Below are 25,004 nucleotides of genomic sequence, written 5' to 3'. Positions count from 1 at the left end.
TCCCTAGGAGTGTGCCAGTATTTGAGGGGGCCCCCAGGAGTGCGCCAGTATTTGAGGGGGTCCCCAGGAGTGTACCACTAGTTGAGGGGGGTCCCCAGGAGTGTGCCAGTATTTGAGGGGGTCCCCAGGAGTGTGCCAGTATTTGAGGGGTTCCCCAGGGGTGTGCCAGTATTTGAGGGGATCCCTAGGAGTGTGCCAGTATTTGAGGGGGCCCCAGGAGTGTGCCAGTATTTGAGGGGATCCCTAGGAGTGTGCCGGTGTTTGAGGGGGTCACCAGGAGTGTGCCAGTTTTTGAGGGGGTCCCCAGGAGTGCGCCAATATTTGAGGGGTTCCCCAGGAGTGTGCCATTATTTGAGGGGTTCCCCAGGAGTGCGCCATTATTTGAGAGGGTTCCCCAGGAGTGTGCCATTATTTGAGGGGGTCCCCAGGAGTGTGCCATTATTTGAGGGGTTCCCCAGGAGTGTGCCATTATTTGAGGGGTTCCCCAGGTGTATGCCACTAGTTGAGGGGGTCCCCAGGAGTGTGCCAGTATTTGCAGGGGGTCCCCAGGAGTGTGCCACTAGTTGAGGGGGTCCCGAGGAGTGTGCCAGTATTTGCAGGGGCTTGTCATGGGTTTGCCCATATTTGCAGGAGATACCAATAGTCTGTCAATATTATGCAGGGGGGGTCTCCCAGAGAGAAAAGTTTGAAAAGTACAGTGATAGCTGGGTCCTTCTCTCATCCGCTGTGACAGTCTGTATCCCGCACACATTGAAATTGAAAGACAATTATGCACATCCGCACTGCTGAATCTCACTCCCTGATCATCCCAAACACTGATTGCAGCTGCAATTGGACAGAAAAGCCTATGGCTCTTCTGAAAATGGAACAGCATTTCTGGAGTTAATAGAATCTGTGTGAGAGGAGCTTTAGTGCTTGAGAGCAAAGTATGAGGAATAAAAGGAGCCAGCACCCAGCTTAAGGCATGTTTCAGAAAGTGCACACATTATCTGCGGGAGCTTTCATATTCCAAGTGGAGCAAAGTGGTTTAGTTACAGCGCACAAGCAATCTGTAGGTCGGGCAACATCTGAAGGGAGAAAAGGCAGCTGGAGGCCTCGGTCTTGGGCCTTCCTCAGACCAGGGCCTTTCCTCAGACCAGGGCCTTTCCTCAGACCAAGGGCCTTTCCTCAGACCAAGGGCCTTTCCTCAGACCAAAGGCCTTTCCTCAGACCAAGGCCCTCCCTCAGACCAAAGGCCTTTCCTCAGACCAAGGGCCTTTCCTCAGACCAAGGGCCTTTCCTCAGACCAAGGCCTTTCCTCAGACCAAGGGCCTTTCCTCAGACCAGGGCCTTTCCTCAGACCAGGGCCCTCCCTCAGACCAAAGGCCTTTCCTCAGACCAAGGGCCTTTCCTCAGACCAAAGGCCTTTCCTCAGACCTAGGGCCTTTCCTCAGACCAAGGGCCTTTCCTCAGACCAAGGCCTTTCCTCAGACCAAGGGCCTTTCCTCAGACCAGGGCCTTTCCTCAGACCAAGGGCCTTTCCTCAGACCAAGGGCCTTTCCTCAGACCAAAGGCCTTTCCTCAGACCAAGGGCCTTTCCTCAGACCAAGGGCCTTTCCTCAGACCAAGGGCCCTCCCTCAGACCAAGGGCCTTTCCTCAGACCAAGGGCCTTTCCTCAGACCAAGGGCCTTTCCTCAGACCAAGGGCCTTTCCTCAGACCAAGGGCCTTCCTCAGACCAAGGGCCCTCCCTCAGACCAGGGCCTTTCCTCAGACCTAGGGCCTTTCCTCAGACCAAGGGCCTTTCCTCAGACCAGGGCCTTTCCTCAGACCAAGGGTCTTTCCTCAGACCAAAGGCCTTTCCTCAGACCAAGGGCCTTTCCTCAGACCAAAGGCCTTTCCTCAGACCAATGGCCTTTCCTCAGACCAAAGGCCTTTCCTCAGACCTAGGGCCTTTCCTCAGACCAGGGCCTTTCCTCAGACCAAAGGCCTTTCCTCAGACCAAGGGCCTTTCCTCAGACCAAAGGCCTTTCCTCAGACCTAGGGCCTTTCCTCAGACCAGGGCCTTTCCTCAGACCAATGGCCTTTCCTCAGACCAATGGCCTTTCCTCAGACCAATGGCCTTTCCTCAGACCTAGGGCCTTTCCTCAGACCAAGGGCCTTTCCTCAGACCAGGGCCTTTCCTCAGACCAAGGGTCTTTCCTCAGACCAAAGGCCTTTCCTCAGACCAAGGGCCTTTCCTCAGACCAAAGGCCTTTCCTCAGACCAATGGCCTTTCCTCAGACCAAAGGCCTTTCCTCAGACCTAGGGCCTTTCCTCAGACCAAGGGCCTTTCCTCAGACCTAGGGCCTTTCCTCAGACCAATGGCCTTTCCTCAGACCAAGGGCCTTTCCTCAGACCAAGGCCTTTCCTCAGACCAAGGGCCTTTCCTCAGACCAAGGGCCTTTCCTCAGGCCAATGGCCCTTCCTCAGACCAAGGGCCTTTCCTCAGACCAATGGCCCTTCCTCAGACCAAGGGCCTTTCCTCTGACCAGGGCCCTTTCCTCAGGCCAGGGCTTTCCCTCAAAAAGAAAGTAAGTCTTGCATTTCTACAGCACCTTGCACGACCTCAGGATGTTCCAAAGCACTTTACAGTGCTTTTGGAGTGTGGTCACTGTTGTAATGTGGGAAATGTGGCAGCCAAATTGCGCACAGCAAGCTCCCACAAACAGCAATGTGATAATGACCAGATAATCTGTTTTAGTGATGTTGGTTGAGGGATAAATATTGGCCCCAGGACTCCTGAGAACTCCCCTGCTCTTCTTCAAAATAGTGCAATGGGATATTTTACATCCACCTGAGAGAGCAGACGGGGCCTCGGTTTAACATCCAGTCGAAAGACGGCACCTCTGACAGTGCAGCACTCCCTCAGTACTTGCACTACCCCTAGGTCAGCCTGGATGTTTATGCTCAAATCTCTAGAACCCACAACCTTCTGACTCAGAGGCGAGTGTGCTACCCATTAAGTCACGGTTGACACTGACCAGGGCCCTTCCCACACTGAGTTGATGTGCGTTTGGGGAGGGCATTGCGCGCTCGCCTTAAATGCTATTAAAATTAACAACAAAAAAATGCTGCAAACATAGAAACATAGAAGATAGGAGCAGGAGTCGGCCATTTGGCCCCTCGAGCCTGCTCCGCCATTCAATGCGATCATGGCTGATCATCCAAATTCAGTACCCTGTCCCTGCTTTCTCCCCATATCCCTTGATCCCTTTAGCCTTAAGAAATATATCCAACTCTTTCTTGAATATATTTAATGAACTGGCCTCCACCGCCCTCTGTGGCAGAGAATTCCACAGGTCCAAATTCACATATTTCTTTGAAAACTGCAGTTGTAAATTCTTCCCAATTTTCCAGATATTTTGTTGAGACGGATTTTCTGACCCGTCACTTGGTGCCAGCACCTAGCAGTAAACTCAGAAAGTCTAGTACAGAAGTTAAAAAAAAAAAGCTGTGTTCAACATGAAACTGGGAACCGAAGGGTTAACTCCGGGTTAAGCACGGGTTAATTCCAGTCTCACGTGGGAGTGAATGGGTTAAAGTTACACCACAGCCTGCTGTACCGTGTAAGGTTTCTCTCGATTCCTGGTAAAATGCGCCCCAGAGTTTATTTTTGAATCTAACAGCGAGCAGAGGCGGGTTTATTGAGCTGTTAGTAATGAGTAATATGTGACATGATACCACAATCTGAATAATTGGATCCTGACAGTGAAAGTCAGGTAAAGGATTTAATAGCAGGGTTATTTGAGAAGGGTAGGTAAGCATGAAAATGACCCCAGTTTTCGGGTAAAAAGAAATATATCGCAGAGAAAGGGTCGAAAAATATTAAACAGGTCGATTAAAAATGACAGGAGCCTTCTCAATTATAGGCATCCACAGATTCACTTATTTACATAAAGATAGCAATTACTTTATCTAACACATCCGATAGCACTGCAGACTAATCTATAATCCCCTCCAGTTAAGAATTGTTTTTGCTTATCGATTTCTGTGGGAATTTCAACCTTCTTTATAGCCGGCGGCCAATAACTAAAAACAAATCTATAAACAGAAAGAATTATTGAAGCATCTAACCTGGCAAAGCCATCCTGACAAAACGTGGACTGTTTATATTTTTTACAGGGAATATTTAGACTCAAAATCCACTTTTCCTTTGGTCTCAGCCATGTCATCAACAACTGTGTGAAAGATCGCAGCCCAGGCAACAGAATTCAGTCCTTCTCTCTTTCCTTCTTTCTGTCTTTTTCTCTCTATTTCTGTCGTTCTTTCTTTCTCTCTATCTTTCTCGATTTCTCTCTTTCTTTCTCTTTCTCTCTATCCTTCTCGAATTCTTTCTCTCTCTCTATCTTCTTTCTCTTTCTCTCTATCTTTCTCGATCTCTCTCTATCTCCTCCTTTCTTTCTATCTTTCTCTATTTCTTTCTATCTTTCTCTATTTCTTTCTATCTTTCTCTATTTGTGTCTCTCTTTCCCTGGGCTAAAATCGATCTGCCGCCCCTCTCTCTAATCCTGGCTAGCTGCCTTGGCCCATCCATGTTGTGAGCCTTGGGTGAGAGAACTCGGTCCCATTCCTATAGAATGTAGACCTAGGCTGCAAATAACCGGTCGGAACATTTCCGCGAACTGTCCCTGACATCCGCTTTAAACCCACAATATTAAAGGTTTTGTTTACCCCACCGAACATCGAATTAAAATGCGGCCGAATGAATGAATTAAGAACGAAATGGACGGGTCTTAGGGGTTAAGGCTTGTTGGTGCGTCGCATCTTGTTCTGCACCCAACACAATGTTACCATACTTTAAATATTTTACGATCTCATAGTGCTTAAATAAAAACAAAATATTTTAAAACGGCGAACAGAGTACTGATGCTTTATTTTTAAATGAAAATGGATTCATTCAGTTAATTTTAGGAAATGTTAAATGGAATTAAAGGTTAAATTCACAGTGGTTTGAAAATATTGGAGGTGGGATAGTTTAGACGTTTAAATTTGGTATAACGACTAGAGGAGGCGAATGCAACACCTGCACACAGAGAACTCCTAACACATCGATTGATTTATATTCATATAAATCGGGATTGCACTAGTGTTTATAAAAGTTAATCAAATTCTCTGATTTCTCCCCGATTGATTATTGGGCAGAGGAGGTGGGGGCTATTACAAAGCTGGAAGGTGAGCATGCAAATGGGAGGCGGTTATATACCTGGCCCAGTTATTTCTAGGTGTGTATAGAAAACCTACAATATTTAATTTGAGAAAGATTAACTGCGGTCTAACTGCGTGCTATCCCCTATTTCAAATAAACGGATTGGTTCCCCCCCCCCCCCCAATAACAAGCAAAATAATTATTCCAAATTAAAATGTCACAGTTCCGAGTACAAACAATCACTTTATTATTCCAGAAAGGTTCGAATTCATTCCCCAATCTACAGCACGCGTGGTTTTGTGATTAAAGCGTTTCCACCGCAATAAGTATCACAGAAGCTTCTGAAATGCAATATTGTTCAAATGTGATCGGTGAGAAGAGTCACCAGTGGTGATGATCAGTGGTGATCGCGAAGCCTCAGATGTAAACGCCACACCGTTTTGGAAAATCCCTGTACCCAGTGCATCTTTGCCTGGTGACTGCCTCCCCAATAAACGCAGTATCACTTACTCGCTTTGCTCAGCAAACTTGGCTTGATGGATCATTGCAAACCCACAACAGAACTGCTTTAACCACACACTCACACACACAGTGTATTGTTATTAGTTTTCAACTTAGCATTCACTGGTTGGGTGGTAAACAGAACAATTAGTGTAATAGATGTATTCTTGCAAGATAACTAAAGAAAACTGCAGGCACGACCCCTTCGTTTTATTGATATATAAAAATAAAATATATATTGTATAGAATTGAATGTGTGTTATAATGCAACATATATACAAAACCCAACCAGATTTTGTATGCATATATGCACATTGTTTGATGTAGATTTTACATAATATATCAATATATACAAAATGCAGATGTGGGTATATATATTCGAAACTAAACCTAATATAGGGTGTATTTATTTTTTGCAAATCCAAAGTGAAAGATTAGGACAGTAACAAAGGGAGTGAGGACGAGATAATACAATAAGTAATGGTTAGTTATAATCTACACAAACAAATACTACATCTAGTTGGCTGAACCAGCAAGGAGAGGCTGTTTATCTATAAATGCGTGCCTATTGTTGAATGTTTAACATTCCTTTGATAATATAATGAGGTAGATACACAATGCTTGGAATGAAACCCAGAAGCTGACAACACTGGTAATATATTCAAGCTCAGTTTGCTGAAACCGGGTTTATCTCATTTATTGATTGCCGAAAGTTTGAAGGACTGTCAACGATAGAAAGTCTTAGAAGCCCTGCAATAAATTGGCGATAATATCTGTAGTTATATTTTTGCAGGGGTGGATTTGATCGGCAGATGGTTTGAGAATCAAATGTTGTTTCTGTTAGTGAAGGCCTCTGATTTGTGCTTCATCATGTTTCCGGGTAGTTAGGACTGGACAGAGAGGGCTGTACTTGAAATTAATGATTGTAGTTCGCAGACTTATCTGGTAAAATAACATGTAAGAATCGCGAGGAAATCTCTCATTTAGGTAGAGAGGGACAGTATTCTGGACAATACCGGTGATCGAAAGAAGTGTTTACAGGCAAAAGTGACGAAAGTAAAATCACCGTAGCTACGAGTTTTCTAATCTCACGATTACCAATATGTTTTGGGTTCGATTTTTATTCAAATTAGATGCCATGAATAATTATTTCTGGTGTATATCATGAAACAATCAAAAGATTCATAATGAAACAATCAAAAAATAATAGTTACTCTATAGACTTAACCGAGTTCTTTAGTTAAATTGAATGGTGTTAATATGTGCCCATACAGGTGTGTGAGTGCATAGATATATATCAATATTTACATCAAACGCACGTTCTCACATCAAATTCATTTTTAAAAGATAGCTATAAATCTCTCCGTGCAATTATAAACAGCCCTTTTCATCCCAATCCAGCTCCACAGGTAATTAGACCCGAATTGGCAAATAGAACAATATGGGACGCGGATGATTCATTACAAACGAACGATTGGATGAATTCAACCTTGTCCTTCAGTAAGGTAGCCTTCGAATTATTAACCATAAGGTCGAGGAAAAGACGAGCGAATAAAATATGTATCACGAACCGAATATGCGAAACGAAATCTCCCAGGGAAAAAAAAATTCTGCATAATTCTGATTTAAATGAATATATCATCGGTGTACAGTATTAGCCATTCTGCCGTGTCAATTTTCCTAGACCTATTGTTGACGAGGTGAATTTTCAGTATGATGTCTCAGTACTTGGTACTGGACCAGTAAATACAATTCGGGATATAAATATTATTTATATGTATATTTTAATGCTCGCACTAAATTCAACACTGCCTCACAGTTAATTGCCTCTGCCTCGCCCGGTTGAATATCTGTAGCTTGTTAGTTGGAGTTCAGAGGGGAAAACGAAAGATGAGCCCTTTTTATAGTTTACTTCAATGCTGAGACGAACTGTTCCAGAAATATGTGTATATTCATATTCTTGTTACAGCCTGTGCCTGGTCTGAATTTGAGCTAAACGCAGGATGGTAAATTTAGACTTCAGGAATAATTGAGCCTTTAATCCGTGCACTGAAACCAGAACGAGCGGCTATTAGGGAATAAAACAATTGTGGGGAAGCAAAAAAAAAACACAAGAAAGTCAGGATTTAAATGTGGACTTGGCCGATTCCTTGTTTTTTTGGAAAAGCATTGGTTTGGGCGTCGATGTCATAAAAACAACGAATTAAAAAGTGTGTGTTTACATGAAAGGGAGGCGAACATTCTACAAAATGAGTTTATATTCGATTTTATATATTGAAAAAAATATAAAAACTTGTTTAAAATAAATTTGACATAAACACACGTAGTTTTATATTGACTGGTGTGTATATACCTGCAAGTATTTGGAGGCACGCAGAAACTATTGAACTACAGTTAAGAATGCTCATATACTGTGAATATTGCAATAGAATACTTTTAACTTACAGCATTTCAAAGTAAACCCTGGGAGCATAAATATAATCCCAAATATTATGAAAACTCGACAGGGAAGCAGTAAATATTCTCAGAACAAAATCGCATAATTAATTAACTAAAAGGTCTTTTACTTTATAGACTGTTAAGCGAAACACCAGTTCAGTGATTTAACACGGATCAAACAGACTGATATTTAATTCATAGCCATATATAATACAGATTTTCTTCTTTTTTAAAAAGTGTCCATTTGATATTGACTGGTTATGGTACAGAGACTGCTTCGGAAATAAATATGTGTCAATTCACTCCGTCAACGTAGTTTGGTTTTAATTTAGAAGGTGGAACTTTAGGAATCAACACGGAATGTTCTTGGCATATTTCCCTTTGCTTGTTCGAATTCAGTGTTGGGGGTTACACATAAAGGTTGTGATTCGGATTGGTTTGGTTTTAATCGGGGAATGAATCTGTAACAAGTAGTGATGAGCTCAACAAGTTAAAAGCAATTTAAGTCTAGTAAGTGACCGCAACAAGAATGTGTAACTGGGAGTTTTGGAAATCGCTTCCAAAAGCCAGAGTGGTTCAGATGGTCTTTGGCTCAGTTCATTGCCCCCCTTCCTGAATACCAACAATATTTGGCAATTATATATATATATATATATGTGTGTGTGTGTGTATAATAATGTATACAATTAAAAAAAAAACTAATTAAATTAACATTTCAATAAATTAAAAAAAATTCTAACCTGAATGTAATCTTGGACCCTCACTTTGGAATACCCGAGGCTGCTTCTGATCCCCACACAGCTCAGATTCTATTACATTTTAAAGTTAATTTGAATAAATTATTGTTAATAAGCATAAAGAAAATCGTAAATAATCTGTCAAATTTAATTGAGAGTGTGTCCAGTCCATTTACAAAGATAGCATTTTATAATCTGAATAGATTGATTATATTAAGAGATTTAATATCTCTGGGCATGCGATGAAGTAAATACAGGAGGGAACATTTAAATGATAAAGTCTCTCTTATTTAAACATGTACAGCTAGCAGCAGAACATTCACCCAATGAAATAGGACCCCCGTATCTAAGCAGCGTTTTGCAATATTGTCAAAATTGAGTTTCTGAGCACGGGGCCTAACTGACAACCTGGCAGAGTTTTATTTTGAGCAGACACTGACTTAACTCTTCCCCCCCCCCCTCCCCATCCCACCCCTCTCCCTCCTCCCCAAAACCCCAACCAGGCGCTTTCAAAAATCCGTGTGCACCTCCCAACAGCCACTGATAGAGAGAGAAAAAAAACCTGTAGAATTTACTTCAAGCAAAATTAATGTAAAAAGCACAAGATTAATATTGTCGTTTGTGGAGAGAGTGGTGTGTTCTGAGACGCCGCTTGCAGAGGCTGCACTGTGTGTCCAGGACACAGTTGAGAAACAGACCCGAAAGTCAATGATTCGGATCTGATTGGCTGCGACAATTGGGCAAGTTTTGGGAAGTAGTGGGGGGTTGGCGGCGGTGAAAGGGTTAAACGCCCCCTGAAGTTTGTAAGGAACAGCCGACCGCTTCTAATTCAGCGGAAAGCCTTCACTCTGAGCACTTATAAATTACAGATCTAGAATTTGCCTCGTGGATTTCCATTTCATTCAGATCGAGGATAATAATCTCCCATTTGTTGGGAATCTGCCTTAGGCCGGTTAGGTTTGATTTCAATGGCCATTCTGTGCCATTCTGTCCCGTGACTGGACGTTACCGAAATTGCACTACAGCAACTTTTATCTAGCTGCCCTCGAAAGATGAAGATTTAGTTGATTTGTTTGCAATTTAGCGAAATGACAGCCCTGTGTCTGTGTTGCTAACAGCACCAACACAAACAAATGAGAAATATACCCAAAGAGTGAGGCAACCCACTTGAATGTTTATAAACTTCGGGGGATTTTGTGTGTGTGTGTTCGGGGCTGGGAGGGGGTTGGGTTTATGTGCCCGAGAGGGTTATCGCTGCCTCGGGTCACGCTGTCGGGTTCCAAATATTGTCCTCAAAACCCGGCCAGTCCACCAGATATCGATTTTATGACGCTCAGCTCTTGCTACAAGCAGGAACTCAATATTTATTTTAAATGCAAATTGAAATCACAGCAATAAAAGCAGACATTGACTGTGTGGGGGAGATTATTTTTTTAATCTGTTAAAATACATTTCATTATTTATCTTTAAATAATCTGTTGTCATTTCTCCCCCCCCCCCCCCAACTGCCTATTAAAGAGGCAGAATCTTGGGGAGTCGATACTTGAAGCATGATTTATTCTGCTTGTACATCCGAGGCGATATCCATACAATAAATCCATGCAATGCTTATAAAATATTGATGAGTGAATAAGTTCAAAGAGTTTGTTTGGGTGTGGCCGTGACTTCCTCCTTTTGTTACAGACCTATTTATTATTATTATTAAGTTTTTCTTTACGCACGGTTTATAGAGAAGTGTCTATCAGCGTATGTTTCAGACTTGTATATATTTTCAGTTCTTTCCCCCCCGATTTGCCCTGGCACAGTGCTGACTGCATATTTTAAACAAGTGTGTGTGGGGAGGGAAACAATCGCGGATTATAAGCAGGGACGCTAAAGTTAACTGAAAGTATTGTAACTTTTATTAATTAAATCGCATTGCGGAAATGGTTAGAGTTACAAATCTGACAGAGTCTATATATTTGTTAAAGTGTCTGGAAAGCGAGTGATAACATTTTGTCGCGATATTAATTAATGAATGCAGGTTAAAAAAAATAACACTGTATTAAGTTTCCAACTGTAGGGGTTTTGACGCTTGAGTTGATATTAAAACCAGGCACTTGCAATATCGGAAAAGCTACGATCACAGTTCAATTCTTTTGGGCACAGAAATTCAGAGAAGTGACTAACACGTAACTCGGCTCTGAAAAGAAAAGGGCGAGGATATCGAAAGCGGCGCACAATTAACTGTAAACATCAGACAATTAAGTCAACAATCACTGAGAATTTTTTTTTTTAAACGGTGTTTAAACCTGACCTCAACTAGCCAAGAAAGTTCAGAGCTGCAATTTAAGTGGAGTCGTTTTAAAACTCCTCCAATCGGTCTCACACAACACACGCCCGTCCAGAACTCGGTAACCGGCGCTAAGTCTCTCTCACAGGAACCTCACTTCACTCAGGAGGACTTGAATTCACTTCTCTCTTCCCAGCTCAGGGGGTTGCAGGGACTGGCACTATATTTGGGGGGTAGCTTTGACGTCTTTAGGGTAAATCTCGGCGTCTTTTGGGTGGAATATCTAATATCTGTAAAGGTGAAAGTATTTCAGAAGAGCGAGTTAACAGGCAAGTGCCTCCCAGTGCAGGGTTTCGCCACGACTGCCGCGCTCCTCTCTCTCTCTCTCGCTCTCTGCCTCTCTCTCGCTAGAAAAGTTTTCAATTAAACTAACCTGTCAACACTTTATAAAATTGCAATTCAGCGCACTATTTGTGAAATTGCGCCCGTTTTTGCGTCTATTTCATTTTTTACAAAAATTCTACGCATATCCCTTCTACAGAGACAAGTATTGCAAGTAGCCAAGTCCCGCTTGTGCTTGTTCGAGTCTCAGACGGTACGAGGCCGATTGCGCCTCCGGTCTAGAGTCCCGATAACTTCCCTCACCCCCCACCCCCCCACCCTCCCATTTTTTCGCCGCTGCCACCGCCAACCTTTTTTTTAAAATTTTGCTCCACAATCCCAGTGCTTCCCTTCCACTCCCCAAATCTGTTGGAAAGCCACCACCAGCTGCCCTCCCGACAGATGCAAACAAAAAAAAAAGTTATCAAATAAATCTCCGAGACTTGAGAGCGTGGGGGGGTTAAGGCGAGTCCCGTACAGTTCCACATCTATCGAGCTAGCTCGCTAGCTAATCTATAAAAAGGTGGTTTTTTTTGTGTTGTTGTTGTTGGAAATCTTGTTTCTAGACCAATCGCCCAGATTCTTAGCAATTGCAATGCTCCGCGCCCGTGAGCCGGAATCTCAGACCCCGACGCCGTGTAGTTATTTCGGAATAACGGTTAAAGGTTCCGCCGGAGGCCGTGGAAGAGGAGTGACTTCAATCTGCTGAGGCCGATTGCACTGAAATCTAGACAGAAATCAAGAGAGAGAGAAACCCAGGGAGGAAAGGAAACGCTTGGTGTGTCGGACTCTCCGGAGAGAACTTTTGAGTGATATATAATCTTTTTTTCCTCTCCTCTCTCTCTCTCTCTCTCTTTTGCTCTCGTTGGGCTGGGACCGACATCGCGCGTTTTATTAACGTGGACCTGCTTCCGGTATCAGAGAGTTTCCAAGACCTGCGGCTCGGAATGAAAATGGGACAGTGATTACTGGTAAAAAAAATCCCCACACCACAATGGTACCTGTTGTATGAATCGGTAATTCTCTCTTTTTTTTAAGACTTTCCGGGCAGTTTTATATATTATAGAAAACCCTCTCGTTTAAAACGACATCCGCGCCAGTTCAATTCACAGGCAAATATTTGACATGTTATGAAGAGACACACACACAAAGTTTATTAATGTAAATCCGGCGTCTGTGTGGTTATCGAGTTTAAAACGAGCTTTATTTTAAAACGGGACAGTTCCTTAAACAGAGATTTTTTTTCAACACTGTAAAATCCTCCCTCCCTTCTTTAATCGCCAAAAGCTGATGCATCTTCCTCTTCACCGACCTCGAGAAGCTTTCCCTCCCCGCAAGCATTTAAAGTACCTCCTTTGTCTCCTTTCAATAATATCTGTGTGTATATATTAGATGGATTCTCCCCCCTCTTCCTTTAAGTCTTAAAAATGATTTTTTTTGGGGGGGGGGTTGTTGGGGAGGGAGGCGATGCAAACAACTGGGCTGGATTTTTGTCCTCCAATCTGTCTCTGTGAACATTTCTGAGTCTTTGTTAGACTGACCAAGGACGGATTGATCTACTCCCCTTATATATATATATAATAATAATAATATACTATCTCACAGCCACACACCAAGCCGTGCACTCAGACTCGGTATCAATCACTCCACAACTTTCTATTGCCAGTTTAGTTTGGCCATTTCTTAGACACACACACAGTCGGTACTGTCTGTGATATTCACTTCTATCCGTTTCACGCCATATCACATATAATAACATTGCTCATCTTTAACCTATTATTCCTTCTAATGTCCCCTATCTATTTTTGATACATACCTTCCTATATTTGGCCAGCCCAGACTATATTATTTCATTTATTTACAGTCACTCCGCCTGGTATATATTTTTTGGTATTTTCTTTTATCGCCTCGGTGGATCCCGTAGGCATATGTGACTCTTTATAAAGTCTGGTTGGGTTTATGTAGCTTTAAAAAAAATAATAATTCAGCAGATGGGACGCGAGCAGGTAGAAAGAGACACACGTCCCGTCATATATGTGTTTCCCCCCTTCTCACACGGCAGATAAGGGAATAAATATGTATTTTCTCCCACGAAAAGTTTCACGCGTGTTAGAGAGAGGGAGAAAGGGGAGGAACAATTAGAATAAAGATTTAAAAAAGACTCGAAAGAAACCAGCCAACTTTAATAATGCAATGGTGAAATTGACATCAGTCAGTTTCCTACTTTGAAAATCCAACAGTGAAACTGACCTCAGTCAGATTGGTCAGTTTCGCCAAGATATGCATTGGAACTGGTAGAATAAATAAAATTATATATATATATATATTTCCCCCCCCCACTCCGAGTAGTCCAGACAGCAATGTATATTTGTGATGCAGATTTCAGATAGACGTAGGCCCGCAGTCGGTAATGCAAGGGGAGGGGACGGGGGGAAATAAGGAGATCAAGACCAAGCCCACATGTGATTGCAGTGAGGTGGCACATTGTGTGAATGCTGTCAGAAGCTGTTAAGCTGAGACTGTTTAAGTTTCGCCGACGCTCTTTGAGTTGCCTACATGTAACGAGCCGGTTAGCTCTTGCACCGAGCGCCAGGTACTCCGTGCAACCGGTTCAAACACATACCTTGATGCAACTGTTGCAAAGAAAGGGGTTTTTTTGGTGGGGGGGGAGCGGGCGGGGGGGGGGGGAGTGGACAGGGCGAGTTGGGCCGTTTACCTGTAGAGAGCAGTTTGCCCCTCTCTAGTTTGCATTGGGGAAAGAGGCAAGATTAGGAGAGGGGCGAGTGTTTTAATGCTGCAAAGGTTTCAATGTAATGTGAAGTGTTTAGTTAAACTGACTAGATCTGTGTGTGTGTGTGTGTGTATGTGTGTGTGTAGGAGGGTGATCCTGCAGAACCGAAACGTTTTATTGGGATCCTGAATTTGCAAATAAATTGGGAGGCCGAGAATGGGAAAGGAGTGTTTAACTGTTGCCATTTAGTTTCATTTCACTTAGTCAGTGATGGAAATCGATTATATTTGCATTTAGTGCAGTGTCTATATATGGGCAATAATGGGAAGTAATGTCAGTGTGAAGCGACTAAATCCTGCGCACTTGTTAAAAAACAAATCATACACAGTAGCGTGGTTCATTACAGATTTCAGATATGGTTCAGTATTAATTGTCTTTACTTATTTTTTCAAAGGATTCATTTCCCCAAAAGTATTGTAATTGGTGCTTATTTATTTCAGAACATCGAATTTCTGGACAGTTTAATTTATGAATATTGTAAACTTGAATTATTTTGGGGGGGAAATGCTACTGTGGTGAGAGAGCTGTTAATGTGATTTTATTTGGTGATTTATTGTTTCATATTTTGTTTCCCTCCTCACACGATTTCTGCCCCCATCTTCTTTGGCCCTCTCGGTAGAATGGCCCTGCTTTAAAGAGAGACTTGCATTTCTATAGCGCCTTTCACGACCACCCGATGTCTCAAAGCGCTTTACAGCCAATGAAGTACTTTTTGAAGTGGAGTCACTGTTGTAATGTGGGAAACGCAGCAGCCAATTTGCGCACAGCAAGCTCCCACAAACAGCAATGTGATAATGACCAGATAAACTGTTTTTGTTATGTTGATTGAGGGATAAATATTGGCCCCAGGACACCAGGGAGAACTGCCCCTGCTCTTCTTCGAAATAGTGCCGTGGGATCTTTTATGTCCACCTGAGAGAGCAGGTTTAATGTCTCATCCGAAAGACGGCACCTCTGACAGTGTGGCACTCCACTGGGAGTGTTAGCCAAGATTTATGTGATTAAGTCCTTGGAGTGGGACTTGAACCCACAGCCTTCATGACTTGGAGGCGAGTAGTGCTACCCACAGAGCCACGGCTGACACAGTGGAGATTCTTTGGACACTATCAAGGCCACCTCTTCGCTGATCCATTTGAATGGTGCAGGAGATGCCAAATAGCCTTCCCCCCACCACCATCAACACCCCTCAGGCAGCTAGGTATCCTTTCCTACTCCAGGCAGTTACCACTGGAACTTGTCCCCTCTTCAGGGTGGATGGAAGAGAGAGGGGAAAACACAAGGGCAAAACCCAACTGAGACGAGGAAGGTCCTGATTGAAATCCCTGGTGTGGTACCCAATGGGCCGAATTTGTACCATTGAGAAATGCGATGGGGCAAGGTCCATAGCACAGGACACCACTCAGGATGAAAAGAGTAGGAGAGGAGATAGATCCTGAAGGTATTCCATTTTTAGTTCTACAAAAATTTGGATGCTAAAGATTGCAGCTGAAAATATTACCAATTTTTAAAATTTAAAATTTGCTTTAAAAGGATATTAAGAACAACCTGCAAGAAAGAGAGACTTGCATTTCTATAGCGCCTTTCACAAGCACCGGCTGTCTCAAAGCATTTTACAGCCAATTAAGTACTTTTTTGAAGTGGAGTCACTGTTGTAATGTGGGAAACGCGGCAGCCAATTTGCGCACAGCAAGCTCCCACAAACAGCAATGTGATAATGACCAGATAATCTGATTTTGTTATGTGGATTGAGGGATATATATTGGCCCCAGGACACCGGGGAGAACTCCCTAGTGAACATGCCTAGCAACTACAGTTCTCTATATTTTTTAGTCTAATACTATTATTTAAAGGAACGGCGAATATTATTGGCCTTGAGTTGTTAGATTCATTGTATTATTTTTGTCATTTCCTCCGGGTTCCTGAGATCTCTTCCCTCCCCCTCCCTCCCCCCCCCCCCAGTGTGGCACATGCCAGCCCCCCCGCCTGAGGGTTTGGGTAAACCTTTGCCAGGGTAGCCCCTGACCCAGCCCCAGGGAGGTAGGAGAGATCGAGCAGCATGGGCTGACGTCCGCTCCAAGATGCCCTCCCCTCTTCAGGGGTATGTGTCGTGCCACCATGCAGCATGTTTCTAGGTGATCGGGTTGCGACCAGGGAAACGGTCGTTTGGGGTCGTAGCAAGCGGCAGGTGGAGTGCCCCCCCCCTTCCTGGTCTGCCACCCAACGTGCCAACGTCGATTCCCGATCTGTGCTTCCCCCCCCTCCCCCGCAGCGCCGTCTTGTATTCATCCTGCTTTTGCATTCTCCATTGCTACCTCTCGCTGCCATCTTCCCCTTTAGCTGGAGTGAGCAGTGCCTTCGGGGCCATAGACATTGCCACAGCGCTGGGTTGCTCAGTAGCAATTCACAATTAACTAGCAGGAGGAGTGCATCTGTAAGGGCAGGAGCAGTCCTGCCAATTTCTCCTCTTCCCTTCCTCCCACCACTCCCCCCCCCCCAACCCCCACCACAGCGCCCCTCCGCTGCCATCTGGTGTGCCATCTACCAGCCCAGCCCAGCCCTGGTGCAGCTCACTGAACGACAACATTCAATAAAACTCCGCACACCACAAAATAAATGACAAGGTTGACATAGCAGGTTTTAAAAAAAAAAGAAAAATAAGAGGGACAAAAAATACACAAGCAAGAGCTTAAGCAAATGCGATTGAATCTATTCAGATCATCTCCACCCCAATACATACTGCATTACAGAATGTGGAGTCATTTTGACCATCTGTTAAAATGCTATCATGCTAGCAACAGCAGATCTGCAAAGGCACATACATAAAGATACACACACACACACACACACACACACACGTACACACACGTACACACACACAAAAACACACACATTCTCAATGAGCCTCCATTACAAGGGGCTTTCGAACACAAATAGCAGCCTTTCAGCATCAGCAGCGAGGCACACATGTGCCAGCAACTCCCTCCGTCTTGCGAGCGAGTCAACAATGCATTTCTAGAAGTCACATCACTCTCCCCCTTTTGTTTTGCCACCTTGTGCCATGCTACAATATAAACTGAGCTGCCTTTCAGCATTTTTGACTATTGCGGCTTTTATTTTTCAGGAAGCTTTTTTATCCTTGCAAGGGGTTGGGATTTTTTTTTGGGGGGGGGGGAGGAGTGGGGGGGGGGTGTTTATTGGGCAAATGAAATCTCGAAAAGAGCCAGGACTGCACAGTAGCAGATAGATTCCCTAATATGGAACCACCTGACCTGATGCAGCTGCTGCTGAAGATCCCAGTGGATGCAGTGGCAATAATTTAAATAGTAAATTTTGTATATTAACAAAATCAGCCTGACACATGGGCAAATGGATGTGATGAGGTAATCTCATGCACCCTGATTAGAAATGGCAAAGACTTGTTTTTGCCAGACTTTGTAGCCTGGCAGAGTTAGCATTTAAAGGAACAGGATCATCCACATCTTGCATGGCACCATCGCTCGTTTATAGCTAGAGGCAGGTTTGGTGATTGAATCAGCAACACAAATTGCACTCACGCCCAGTGCCACTAATTTATTTTGATCAAGGCTGGGATAAAACATTTAAAAAGCAGCCATGGCTCAGTGGGCAGCACTCTCTCGCCTCTGACGTCAGAAAGTGGTGGGTTCATAGTCCCCACTCCAGAGACTTGAGCACGTAAATCCAGGCTGACGCTCCCAGTGCAGTGCTGAGGGAGTGCCGCACCGTCGGAGCATGCCGTCTTTTGGATGAGGCGTTAAACCGAGGCCCCGTCTGCTCCCTCAGGTGGATGTAAAAGATCCCGCGGCCATTATTTCAAAGAAGAGCAGGGGAGTTATCCCCGGTATCCTAGCCAATATTTATCTCTCAACCAACAGAACAAAAAACAGATGATCTGGTCATTATCACATTGCTGTTTGTGGGAGCTTGCTGTGCACAAATTGGCTGCCGCGTTTCCTACGTTACAACAGTGACTACACTTCAAAAGTACTTCATTGGCTGTAAAGTGCTTTGGGATGTCCCGAGGTTGTGAAAGACGCTATAGAAATGCACGTCTTTCTTTTTTGAATCCTCACTCTATTGAAATCAAGGGCAGCACGGTGGCATAGTGGTTAGCACTGTTGCCTCACAGCGCCAGGGACCCGGGTTCAAATCCGGCCTTGGGTGACTGTCTGTGTGGAGTTTGCACATTCTCCCCGTGTTTGCGTGGGTTTCCTCCGGGTGCTCCGGTTTCCTCCCACAGTCCAAAGATGTGCGGGTTAGGTTGATTGGCCATGATAAAAATTGGCCCTTAGTGTTAGGGGGGATTAAATACATGGGGTTACGGGGATAGGGCTTGGGTGGGATGGCTGTCGGTGTAGGGACCGGGTGCTAGGGTTTGGATGATCAGCCATGATCTCGTTGAATGGCGGAGCAGGCTCGAAGGGCCGAATGGCCTACTCCTGCTCCTATGTTTCTATGTCTTCTGCTCATTCCCAGGACTTCAAAACTGTGAAACATTTTTCCTGTCTCAATCGTCCATTCCTCCTTCAGTCTTGTCAAACCACTAATCCCTACCCCTTGGTTTACGTCATCTTCCAGCCGGCACCTCTGAGCCCTGGTGATGTTTTGATCATGTAAGCCTCCAGCACCTAATCTCTGGAGCACTAAATTTTCATTTATGTTGGAAGATTTGGTGGAGGTACACTGGCTTATTGGGGAATAATAATCTTGTAAAGAAGGAAAAGGAGGTGTCAGCTTTGACTCAGCCGTAGCACTCTTGTCTCACAAGGTTGTAGGTTCAAGCCCCATTCCAAGACTTGAGCGCCTAATCTAGGCTGACACTGCAGTGCAGCACTGAGGGACTGCTGCACTGTTGGAGGTGCCGTCTTTCAGATGAAACTCTAAATCGAGACTCCATCTGTTCTTTCTTTTTTTCTTTCTTTCTAAGCACCTGTGGTTAACTAAAGCCAGTATTAGGAATGCGAAAATGATGCTGGAGGAAAGAATAGTGGACAATTATGCTAGTGATGACTTTTTCAGTTACATTCGAAGTTAGTGAACAGTCAAGAACGACAAGTTCTGACTGATGAGCTAGTAGATACTTCTCATCTGTTTTCACATCTGAAGATGAAGCCATGGTCTTGCGATAGGTGTGTAGCTAAAATAACTTCATTGGAATTGGTTTTCAATAATATTAATGCACTCAATATTATTCACACTGCAAGATTCAATGCCGTTTACTGAGAGCTTTGGGATGTGCTTTGGGATGTGCGGGTTAGGTTGATTGGCTATGATAAATTGACCCTTAGTGTTAGGGGGATTAAAGACGTGGGGTTACGGGGATAGGGTGGGATATGTGTTGGTGTAGGGGTTACGGGGATCGGGTGGGCTATGTGTCGGTGCAGGCTCGATGGGCCGAAATGGCCTCTATCTGCACTGTGTGATTTCTGTGATTTCTGTGAAATGGGGGAGGGGTTGTATGTGAGCCACGAGTTCATGTATCTTATTAAGGTACGGTTTGGCTCCTATGGACTGGCGGATGGGTCATGAGGTCACATTATAGAAGAAAGGGAAAAAATTGGACCCTGGAAATTATGGGCCCAAGTTTGGTATCGGAAACTGTTGGAACTCCTTATACGGGATGTAATTATATGATGACTTGAAGAGTTTAGCAGTGATTAGTGATACCCAACATAGGTTTAGGAAATGGAGGATGAAGCTGTCCAGTTGATGTTATGCACCTTGACTTCCAAAAATCATTTGTTAAGGTACTGCACAAAAAGGCTATTAGGAATCGTAAAATCTCCTGGGGTTATAGGACAGTTGGATGGGTAGCTGGTCGAAATCCCAGATGTAATTTAATGGATGTGGATCTCATTGGGGCCCAGTAATGAGCAGAGTTCAATGGAGCTCTACATTGGGACCATTGATAAGAACATAAGAAATAGGAGCAGGAGTCGGCCATACGCCCCCGCGAGCCTGCTCCGCCATTCAATGAGATCATGGCTGATCTTTGACCTCAACTACACTTTCTCGCCCGATCCCCATATACCTCGACCCACTTAGTGCTCAAAAATCTATCGATCTCTGCCTTGAATACACTCAACGATTGAGCCTCCACAGCCCTCTGGGGCCGAGAATTCCAAAGATTCACCACCCTCTGAGTGAAGAAATTTCTCCTCGTCTCAGCCCTAAGTGGCCGACCCCTTATCCTGAGACTGTGTCCCCCTAGTTCTAGACTCTCCATCCAGGGGGAACAGCCTCTCAGCATCTACCCTGGCAAACCCTCCAAGAATGTTATACATTTCAATGAGATCACCTCTCATTCTTCTAAACTCTAGAGAGTATAGGCCCAATCTACTCAATGTTCCTTATTTTCATTAATGATTTAGAGTATGCCTTAAATGAAACCATTCTTAAATTTTCCGATGATACAATGTATGCTGGGGGGGTGTTGCGGTTGGCGGGGGTGGGGGAGGGAGCGGTGGGGGTGGTTAGTAATTCAGACTCAATCAATAGATTGCAGGCCAATTTAGATAAGTTAGGTGAATGGGCCTGTGTGTGGCAGGTGTCACTTAATCTGAACACGCGGAGTTGGGAAACCCCAGGCCTAGTTGCACCGTGCGGGAATCACCAGTTAAAGCGCTGGATGAAGCAAGAGACTTGGAGGAGTAATCAATCACTGATTAAAGGTGCACAAATAGTGTGAGACGCCACTAGGGGAGGCAAATGGGATTTTAGGGTGTATTGCTCAGACAAATGAATACAAAAACAAAGAGTACTGTACTTAGGCTGGATGAGGCTCTGTTATGTCCTAGGTGAGAGGACACTCATTGAGTTTTCCCTGAATTGGCTGAAGCTTTTTTTGATTTCTTCCAGGAGATAGCAAAGTTAGGGGGGGCGCATGAACAATGTGAGAAGTTGTACTGTTGACTGGATGGGGCAGGTTTGACGGGCCCAGTGGTCTTTTAGTGCCTTACCTTTTTGTATATTTGTGTCCTGCATTATGAAATATGGCCCGTCATCTACATTTCTCAAAAATGACGAACTCGAGATTTGTCCAATGTGGCAGGAGGGGCAATGAGTTGGGAACCAGGGAATGTCACTACACCTGGCCTGATGGATGAGCTGGGAAATGCGAAGACTTGCAGCCTGAACCTGAAGGCCGAAGACGGGCGACAGAGGCTCCTGGGAGTGAAATGGAGACGGTCCGCCAAAGGTCGGGTTAGCCAATCTCAAAATGATTGCAGGGGGTCATGACCCCCAACCCTCCACTGCCTCCGCCACTGACTACACTCAGTGCCCTGGGGCAAGATCAGGGATTCGAGGTGTGAGGAATCAGTGGCATAAGCCAGGAAGTTATGCTAAGCTTTTATAAATAACTGGTTAGGCCCCAGTTAGATTGGCCTAGATTTTCAGTGTGCCGTGGGGCAGGCTCTTCGGCAGGCGGGGGGCAAAAATCCCGAATTCGGGGGTCCCGACACCATCCCGCACCCAACCCGCCTCGATGCCAGTTTCAAAGGAGGCGGGTACCCGCCCCGCACTGGGACCCGCCGACCCGAGGCGGGAAGGGGATTAGTGCCAATTAACTGCCTGTTAACAGGTAGTTAACAGGCAGTTTTTAGCCTAATCCCTATTTTGAAGGTTGTCGTGTGGGATTCCCGACGGCTCCAAACCACGTCAGGTTAGAGCCGGCGGGCCGTCGGGTTGAAGGACTTGGAGGGGTCGTGATGTCGGTGTTCAGGTGAGTGATGGGTGCATGAGTGCAAAGGTAAGTGTGTTTGGTGTGTCTAAAATGTGTAAAGAAGTTTAAATTACCTGTACTTACCTTAACAGCCTTTCTTCCTCTAGGTTTCGGGAGTCCATCACTCAGCCGGCACTGAAAGCAAAATGGCTGCGAGCTGTCAAAAGTGACAGCCTTCAGCTTTCAGTGCCGGTGAGAGTTCTAACTGAGTCTGTGTAGAAGGACTCAGGTTAGAAGTCAGACTGTCTGTGTTTGACAGCTTCAAACAGCTGTGAAACGCTGCTATTTCATCTGTCAAAACCTCCTGACAGATGAAATTTCAGTCTGTGACGTCACCTGTTGCCGGGTGGCCCTTAATTGGCCTGCTGAGCCCGCTGGGCGGGCTCAACAAGGTCAATCAAGGGAAAATCGCGTGGATTGGCCGGACATCGATGTAGGCGGGACTAAACCCCGAAAGTTGTAGTCCCACCTCCTTCCCGACAGCTTAATGAAAATCGACCCCATTGTGTCCAATTCTGGGCACCACACTTTAGGAAGGATGTCAAGGCCTTGGAGAGGCTGCAGAGGAGATTTACCAGAATGTTACCAGGGATGAGGGACTTCAGTTATGTGGAGAGACTCGAGAAGCTGGGATTGATCTCCTTAGAGCAGAGAAGGTTAAGGGGAGGTTTAATAGAGGTGTTCAATATTATGAGGGGTTTTGGTAGGGTAAGTAAGGAAAAATTGTTTCCACTGGTGAGTGGGTCAGTAACCAGAGGTCACAGATTTAAGATAATTGGCAAAGGAACCAGGGGGAGAGGAGGAGAATTTTTTTTAATGCAGCGAGTTGTTATGATCTGGAATGCGCTGCCTGAAAGGGCGGTGGAAGCAGATTCAATAGTAACTTTCGAAAGGGAATTGGATAAATACTTGAAGAGGAAAAATTTGCAGGGCTGTGGGGAAAGGGCAGGGGAGTGGAACTAATCGGAGAGCTCTTTCAAAGAGCCGGCACAGACACGATGGGCCGAATGGCCTCCTTCTGTGCTGTAAGATTCAGCCACACCATGGCAGAGCATATCAGTACAGCAACAGCTATTTGTGGGAGAGGATTGGCATGACCGGGCTTTACAAAACGCAAAGGAAATGAAAGAAATGGGGCTCTGAAAAATAGAGACAGGTCAAGCTATATAGTTTGTGCTGATGCATAAGTGCTTTTAGCTTTGAACTGGACGCAAAATTATGTGGGTAAAATGGAAATATGAATGGTTTGAATCAAATTTAGGCAGACAGTGCGAGCCCAGTTCCAAGCTGATAGTTGTTCTTGTCTCAACTCTGCACCCAACTGGGCTTTTCCTGATACCTGGGATGGCAGGAATGACGTATGAGGAGAGATTGGGTCGATTGGGCTTATACTCGCTGGAGTTTAGAAGAATGAGAGGGGGTCTCATTGAAACTTATAAAATTCAAACAGGACTAGACAGACTAGATGCAGGAAGGATGTTCCCGATGGCCGGGGAGTCCAGAACCAGGGATCACAGTCTAAGGATAAGGGGTAAGCCATTTAGGACAGAGATGAGGAGGAATTTCTTCACCCAGAGAGTGGTGAACCTGTGGAATTCTCTACCAAAGAAAGCAGTAGAGGCCAATTCATTAAATATATTCAAGAAGGAGTTGGATATATTTCTTAAGGTTAAAGGGATCAAGGGATATGGGGAGAAGGCAGGGACAGGGTACTGAATTTGGATGATCAGCCATGATCGCATTGAATGGCGGAGCAGGCTCGAGGGGCCGAATGGCCTACTCCTGCTCCTATCTTCTATGTTTCCAACCGGTGTGTCAAGCTTAACAGTGCTTTTTAAATCTCGTTTCCACTATTTTATTGTTAACAGAGAGCTGATTGTCCCGTTAGATGTTTAGCATTAAAATTTGACAGGCCGGTGAGCAAGGAACAACGTTTTTCCTCAACTTGGAGAATGACGCACCGTTGACAGTATAACTCGGGTCCGCTGGCTCTGTGGCGCTTTAACTGAATAGTGGTCTCAAGCTAGTACCTGCAGCATAACAGAGCTGTTGTAGAATTCAGTGTCCATCTAATAGGACATAACTTCTGTTTCTCTAAGATGGCACCATATAACATATAATTCAGCATATAATGTCTAACAGCTGGGATGAAGGTTCATTCTTTTCTCGTGGAGCGAGTACACTACTGTTCGATGAGCCAACACAACTGGAATTTAAAAAAAATATAAAAATTAGTATTTTTAAAGCCACTATAAATCTCAATTTATGTTGCCCTCAGCTCCTGCAAGAACTTACGACCCGTAGTTCAACAGCTGTCCCCTCCTGTGACATGGCCATCCAAACTATTGCCACGTTTCCAAACAGTCGCTGTTTCTCAGATTGGACATTAATCCAAGAAATATGCAGCTTTAGCTTGGAGAGGAAGTGGGAGGGAAATCCACTAATCTGGCTGTATTGCTAAATTATGAGGATCTAAAATTCTTGTCCGTGTGCTCAAGTCCCTCCATGGCCTGCCCTCCTTCCTCCCTATCTCTGCACTTCTCCAGCCCTACAACCCTGCGCTCCTCCAGTTCTGGCCTCCTGCGCATCCCAGATTGTCCTTTGCTCCACCATTGGCGGCCGCGCCTTCAGCTGCCTGGGCCCTAAGCTCTGCAATTCTCTCCCTAAACCTCCCCGCCTCTCTACCTCTCTCCCCCTCCTTCAAGATCTAGCTCTGCGACCGAGCCTTTGGTCGCCCGTCCTGACACCTCCTTATGTGGCTCGGTGTCAAATTTGTGTCTGGTAACACTCCTGTGGAGCGCCTTGGGAGGTTTGGTACATTAAAGGTGCTACATAAATACAAGTTGTTGTTGTAGCCACCTGCTATTCCACCACAGTGTAGACTGAGAAATGGTGTCTTGTTTACTATAAAATCTGTGTTCTAATCTGTATCCAGTACAGGCACTGACTGCTGTGTGCACGGGTATTAAATTAAAT

General features: G+C 44.7%; 1 protein-coding gene and 1 long non-coding RNA gene across 4 annotated transcripts in view; one reads left to right on the top strand and one right to left on the bottom strand.

Moving 5' to 3' along the window:
- LOC147097683 (uncharacterized) overlaps positions 1–13,401 on the bottom strand; it is a 287,634-nt gene extending 274,233 nt beyond the window's left edge. Inside the window, exons 1-2 of the long non-coding RNA XR_015074331.1 lie at positions 13,313–13,401; positions 8,847–8,915 (exon numbers count right to left, since the gene is read on the bottom strand). This is a non-coding gene — a long non-coding RNA (uncharacterized LOC147097683). The remainder of the gene's footprint in view (positions 1–8,846; positions 8,916–13,312) is intronic.
- nfixb (nuclear factor I/Xb) overlaps positions 12,156–25,004 on the top strand; it is a 609,152-nt gene continuing 596,303 nt past the window's right edge. Inside the window, exon 1 of one of the 3 annotated variants that reach the window (XM_085971683.1) lies at positions 12,156–12,467. The gene's annotated coding sequence lies outside the window, so the exon portion shown is untranslated. Of the gene's footprint in view, positions 12,513–14,000; positions 14,090–25,004 lie in introns of those variants that run through there. The other 2 variants (XM_085971682.1, XM_085971684.1) reach the window with 2 other exon arrangements.

This window comes from Somniosus microcephalus, chromosome 31, assembly GCF_052327205.1.
Source record: "Somniosus microcephalus isolate GS21.2 chromosome 31, FLI_Smic_1.0, whole genome shotgun sequence".
Lineage (NCBI taxonomy): Eukaryota > Metazoa > Chordata > Chondrichthyes > Squaliformes > Somniosidae > Somniosus > Somniosus microcephalus.
This window is presented reverse-complemented; position numbering and strand designations above follow the sequence as displayed.